The sequence below is a fragment of the Pelophylax lessonae genome (assembly GCF_965119305.1).
Source record: "Pelophylax lessonae genome assembly, chromosome: 11".
Lineage (NCBI taxonomy): Eukaryota > Metazoa > Chordata > Amphibia > Anura > Ranidae > Pelophylax > Pelophylax lessonae.
Window position 1 is genome coordinate 66,711,333 of NC_138778.1, and position 6,594 is coordinate 66,717,926.

Consider the following 6,594-nt stretch of genomic DNA (forward strand, 5'->3'; position numbering starts at 1 on the left):
CTCATTTCTGACAGTCCTAAATCCCATCCTGATGCAGGAGGAGCGAAGAGGGGATCGGTGATCAGATCTCAGCATGACACTGCACAATCCTCGTGGAAAACAGGCACATGAGAGGCGCCAAGGACAAAGGTCCCTCACCCAGGTGACAAGTAGCAGATGGCTTTGTCTGCAGAGAGATTAAAGGATTTTGCATGCACTAAAACGACTTGTGTGGATTTCTTGATTAATCAGGTGAGGAGACTTGCACAATTGAATAACATATCAGTGGTTTGTACACAGCATAATAACAAATAGAAAACAATTCTAGCAAGTGTCCATCTACAAATGAACAGATACGTTATCACGAAGGTTCCACAAAACCAACCCAAAACTTGGCTGGCCATACATAATACAATTTTCCTATTCAATTTCCTTTAGATTTACCTTCAACTATTTAATGCAAGGACCTGCCTGATTGCACACAAATTGATAGTGTTTAGGTTTGACCTCATATTATATGGGTGTGGTAAATCTAAAAGCAACTTCTACCAGGAAATTGTAGAATGTTTGCCCAGCCTTAAGGTCCGTACACACGATAAGAAAATCTGTAGGCAAAATTCGTCCGACGACCGATCTGCCGATTTTCGGATTGTTAGTATGGTGCTTTTGACAGCCAACTCCGACTTTTCGGCTGACAAAATCCTGATGTGCAGGCTATAAAATTTTTGTCGTCCGTGATACAACGTACGATTTTCGTCTCATTAGTACAGATTTAGACGGAAAAAAATCTTAAGAGCAAGACTAGGCATGCTCAGAGATGAAAGAACACATACAAAGCAATCCAACACATGACATCACTTCTGAAGTAGAATTCTGTCGTACGGGAAAATTCGTATGAAAATAACCTCTTCACTTTCCACATCAGACTAGCATGCCACAAAAAACGGACGACAGATCGTTCGATAATCTGATCGTGTGTACGGGGCTTTAGTTTCTACATGTATACCAAGATACCTGGTATTAGTAATGTAATATATAAAATATAACATATTTAAATTTAATAAATATATATATATATATGTATATTAATATATATATATGTACATATACTGTATTGTCAAAAGAATTGGGACGCCTGCCTTTACACGCACATGAACTTTGATGGCATCCTAGTCTTAAACCCGTACACACGATCAGATTATGGAACGATCTGTCGTCCATTTTTTGTGGCATGCTAGTCTGATGTGGAAAGTGAAGAGGTTATTTTCATACGAATTTTCCCGTACGACAGAATTCTACTTCAGAAGTGATGTCATATGTTGGATTGCTTTGTATGTGTTCTTTCATCTCTGAGCATGCCTAGTCTTGCTCATAAGATTTTTTTCCGTCTAAATCTGTACTAATGAGACGAAAATCGGACATTGTATTACGGACGACAAAAATTTTATAGCCTGCACATCAGGATTTTGTCAGCCGAAAAGTCGGAGTTGGCTGTTGAAAGCACCATACTAACTATCCGAAAATCGGCAGATCGGTCGTCGGACGAATTTTCCCTACAGATTTTCTTATCGTGTGTACGAGCCTTAAGTCTGTAGGGTTGAATATTGAGTTGGCCCACCCTTTGCAGCTATAACAGCTTCAACTCTTCCGGGAAGGCTGACCACAATGGTTTAGGAGTGTGTCTATGGGAATGTTTGCCCATTCTTCCAGAAGCGCATTTGTGAGGTCAGGCGTGTAGGACGAGAACTTTTATTTTTTTATAATACGATAAATGTGACAATTTGCTGAGCCTAACTAAAATAAATCAAACATTAATAAAAGCGAAAAGCAGCCAACACAAGATCTTGTGTTCAAGTCATGTGGAGATAAGCAGGACACCTCTCATAGTGCATATATCATCAAAAAGCATTTATTGTAAATAGTAGTGACTTACAGTTAGAAAAAGACATTTTGGACAATTTCATGCTCCCAACTTTGTGGGAACAGTTTGGGGGTGGCCCCTTCCTGTTCCAACATGACTGTTGCACAAAGCAAGGTCCATAAAGACATGGATGAGTGAGTTTGGGGTGGAGGAGCTTGACTGGCCTGACCTCAACCGGAAAGAACACCTTTGGGATGGATTAGAGCAGAGACTGCGAGTCAGGCGATTCTGAAAAAATGGTCAAACATTCCCAGACACACTTCTAAGCCTTGTGGACAGCCTTCCCGGAAGAGTTGAAGCTGTTATAGCTGTAAAGGGTGGGCCAACTGAACCCTACAGACAAAGACAGGGATGCCATTAAAGTTCATATGAAAAGGTAGACGTCCCAATACTTTTGGAGATGGGTAGTCTGTGTGTGTGTATATATACATGTTTCATCGAATCTTTGCCTCCTCTACCACTGGACTACAATAACATATACGGTAATTTTTATTTGGTACTACCACTGTCTTATATCATATAACTAAAACTCACTTTCAGTTCATATGTATCACTTCTTCTTTACTGTTGTTTTGGTTTTTGTGCTTTGCATGTATTACTTCTCTAACTCTTTTGGTCTTTTTCCAGGGACTTACTTCTTTGGTCAGTTTTCTTTAATGCCTTTTAATAGGTCCGCTCTCTATGATTTGCAAAGACTTGTAAGGACTCTGACTTTCTGTTACTTTATATACCTATATTTTGCCTCTCTATTCTTTACAGTCTCATTTCTTAGTTTTAATCTGTATCCTGCAAACACTATTTTCTCGAGTAGCATCTTTGTTAGTGGCAGTGACCCATAAAAACAAAGTCTCCAAAACCCAGCATGTTTCACCATTTACATGGGATCACTGATAGAGGGGGTCAGGTAGTCATCCCATATTGGGATCATGCCTCATTGGGTCAACAGAGGGTCCTGGGCATGACAGGAGTGCCCATGGGTGGTACAACACACCCAATACACCTTGCTTTTACATTCCCATAAACCTAAAATTCACACCTTACATCTGTCCTTACAGAAGCTCTGCACTCCTAAGTCACTAAAGAGCTTCACCTATACACTTCAGGCATGGTTGCCAGGTCATTCAAAGCAAGGATTTTGTGATTGTTGCAGCAAGCAGCAGATTGGTCATTCGGTGAACCCAGGGCTCTATCAGAGCTGACATAAAGAAGCAACAGCTCTACCGGTTAGAAAAAAAATGGCTGCCCAATTGTTGGCTAAGGACCAACATGGACCTGCTTAAAAACTGTCACTGCCAGAGATTGGGACATGTTTAATAATATATGGGTGCTGTCTGGGAATGTACAGCTGAGGGTAAAGTAGAGCTGCCATCTGCATCAGTCATATTCTCTATGGTAGCTCAAAAAAAAAAAAAAAAAAGTGGGCAGACTCGGTGGACTACTTGGTCTTTTTCTGTCGTCACTTTTCTATGTTTCTATGTTCTATGAAAAGTGGGTTGCTCACAGTAATGAGTTGGATGTTGGCTTATATATTAACAAATAAAAAGTTAGCTGGAATCCTGTTAGGGACAGCATCTTTTTTACTGTGTCTAAACTAAAAAACAAAACATTGTTATATGGCTGCTTATCAGATTAGATACGTGGTCTGCTTTATTTTGATTTTTTCAGACTTTTCTTTTACCTGGTGAGCCTACCAGTAACACAATTTCTGTCGTAGGGTGACACTCCTTCACTCACTGCACTGTATTTCTGAAAAGGTAACTCCACTTTCGTGGGTGGAAAAAAACTCGAAAACTATTTTAAAAATAATACAGGTTATACAATTGCATCACACGTCCTATTGTAATTGAATGTTATTAAAAATTACCTTTGCTTTTCAAACTGCAGTGCTGTAATTTTCTGTAAAATGCAATGCAATATGGCTACCTAGAAGCATTCTGTACACAGATGGTGTACAGAACGCCCCCCTGATATGTTATTTCCTGCTTGAGTGATTGGCTTACCGATTTTACCAAAAGTCTGCACAAAGATAAAATTTAAATTTTGGGCATTCCCTGCAACAAAAATATCCTTTTTAGTGAGATACTCCCAAAGGGAAATAACATCTAAAGGGATGCGGTCCCTACAACTTTCTTCACTAAAGCCCTACAGGTGAAGCAGCTTATTGATGATTATAAAACCACTCCCATACAGATGCACTCTGCACAAACAACGATTTCTTCAGAAAATCAAAAGGTTGAGATCTGCAATGAAGTTTGTTAAAATCATTGCAGTGTACATTGATCACCCAGAGAGGAATGTTTTTTTATTTGTTAATAAAAGTGGAGTTACTCTTTAAGGAGCAGCGTTGTCACCTTAGACTGCTCTCATAGTTTGGACAACAAACCCTTTTTCTTCTCATCTCTAATGTAAAAGTTGGAGGGGGGTTGAACTTTACAGAAAATAGCTGAGAAAGCCAATAAAATTCAGTCTTCACTTCAATGTATAGGAAGTTACATGGACATTGGTGTTCTGGCAGCATCAATAGTATTTTTTTTTTGTATGGGAAGAAAACATATATAGCCTGAAAAAGGAACCTAAGGAATGGATAGCTGCAAAATATGTCATTTTTGTTCCTAGATTTAGTTATCCTTTAGGTGGTTCAGTTTTGTTGTTTTCATAATAGTTGTATGTGTTATTTCATGTATGCAGTAAATGAGTTGAGAGGTGTTAGGGCCTTTAGGGCCATGTTGGGTCATCAATAAATAGGTGAAGGTAGGACTTTTGTACTGGGTTTGGCAGGGGCTGCCTGTGAGCAGCTCATGGAAGAGATTGGGGCCCTGTCAGGTAGACTGTGGTGCTCTAGTGGTGGCCCTGTCTACATGGCTTTGTCAGGGGAGGTGCATCATGCAGAGGTGAAAACATAAAGTAGTATTACATGCTCAACTTATGGCACTTTTCCACTGCAAGTACCGGCTTGGCTCTACTCGGTCCTGCTTGGCCCTGCTTGGCCCGGTTTGCTTTTCCACTGCTGGTACCGCATGGTACGGTGTTGGAACGGTTCGGTACGGTATGGTTTGCTTTTCCACTAAAGTAGTACTAAAGTTAAGTGGGTGGGATAACAATAGGGTGGGTGGGATTCTCTGACCAATCAGTGGCTAGTAGTGACTGCATGCAAATGGTACCTCTTGGAACCACAATCGAGGTGGTGTTTTTGAGAGCCGTACCATTCGGTTTCATGCAGTGGAAAAGCGCCATTACACAAATGAATTTCCAATACCTGGGGCAACATTTCCCTATATATTATTTTCTTCATATTTGTGCCCAAAGACATTCATTTTTCACTGTCCACTGGAGATGATTGCAGATCCTGAAGAGCACGCTAACTGTGTATCATATTGTGCAGTCTCCTGCAGCTGTTCATCATTTAGCTTTAGCAGGTGAAATTTAGAAAAAAGAAAGTAAAGCTTAATATTACTTTAAACTGTACTTTTTTTTTTTTTTCCAAAAAAAAATATTTATTTACATACTTTTTATAATTGCTGATCACTCAGACAAGGAAAATTCGCTCTTAAGGGTGGAATTACAACCATTTGCAAAAAAAAATCTACAGTTTGTATTTCAAGCCTTACTGGACATTTGTACAAGTAAAACAGCAATGTCTCAGTGTAGCCAGTTAGAAAATAGAGCTTATGCGGAGCAAACTTTCAGATAATGATATAATTATATTATATAGGAACACTATAACATTGGTTCCTCTCTTGATCAAAATCTCATTAGCCAGACAGCCATGGAATGTGGCTGTGCCATACATAAATTTTCAAATGTAGATATCTTCTATAGTACACCCTGCAGCGTCCTCTTCACCATCCAAGTTACTTGAGTGTTGAGACAGCCATCCTTTCCTATGGGCAATAAAGTGTGGAGGGTGGGCTTCTTCATAGGTCACAGGCTTGTCACTTTTACTTACACGCACACGTGCTGCCCGGTTTTTTAGACATATAGAAGTTGTCTGAATGGCACGAATTTGACAATATCTGGGAAGAATGAAATCTAGTCCTTTAGGTAAAACCTGCAATCGGCACACAGCACTGCTGATGGACGCCGCCATCTTCCAGGCTACCAACGAGTCCTGCTGAGCGGCATCCTACGTGTAACCTTGTACTAAACTGTAAATAAGCAATAAAGAAAACATGGCAAAAGTAATATGTACTTAAAACGAGACCTGTAAATGTGAAAGAAGTGATACATATGATGTAGCAGTGAGTTAGGTTTATACTAGCTTTTAAAATAGTCCATTTGGGGAGATTGCAAGGGTCAAAAATACAAATCTACTATTTTGCAAAAACCCCTTTCAGGTTTATTGCACTCTTTTATCTCCCTGTAATCCTTTCCCTTCAAAGTGTAGGAAATCCCATCATAGACAGTTATCGCTGGAACATCTGTCTCCATTGAAAGACTTCCCCTCAGATCCTGTTCCAGTGACACCTCAAAATTATGAATTTTTCTCTCTCTCAATCTCAGTGACAAATATCACCAGGAAAAACAGAAAGAGTGGATCTCCCCAGCGGGGACACAGGCAGTATTTGACTAAGCGTCTAACCCTTCCCTACGTACAATCATGAAAATAAATGAAAATGTTTGGGCTTTAATATACACTTCATTGCTGCTTCAACTGGAAAGAAGAATATTAAATCATATTAAAAATAGAATATTAA

The 6,594-nt window shown here is 39.6% G+C and overlaps 1 pseudogene across 1 annotated transcript; it reads right to left on the minus strand.

Moving 5' to 3' along the window:
* Window positions 1–5,409: 5,409 nt before the first annotated feature.
* On the minus strand, window positions 5,410–6,037 carry LOC309566887 (small ribosomal subunit protein uS3mA-like; annotated as a pseudogene). Its single transcript has one exon. The product of its transcript is annotated as a small ribosomal subunit protein uS3mA-like (transcript).
* Window positions 6,038–6,594: the final 557 nt, after the last annotated feature.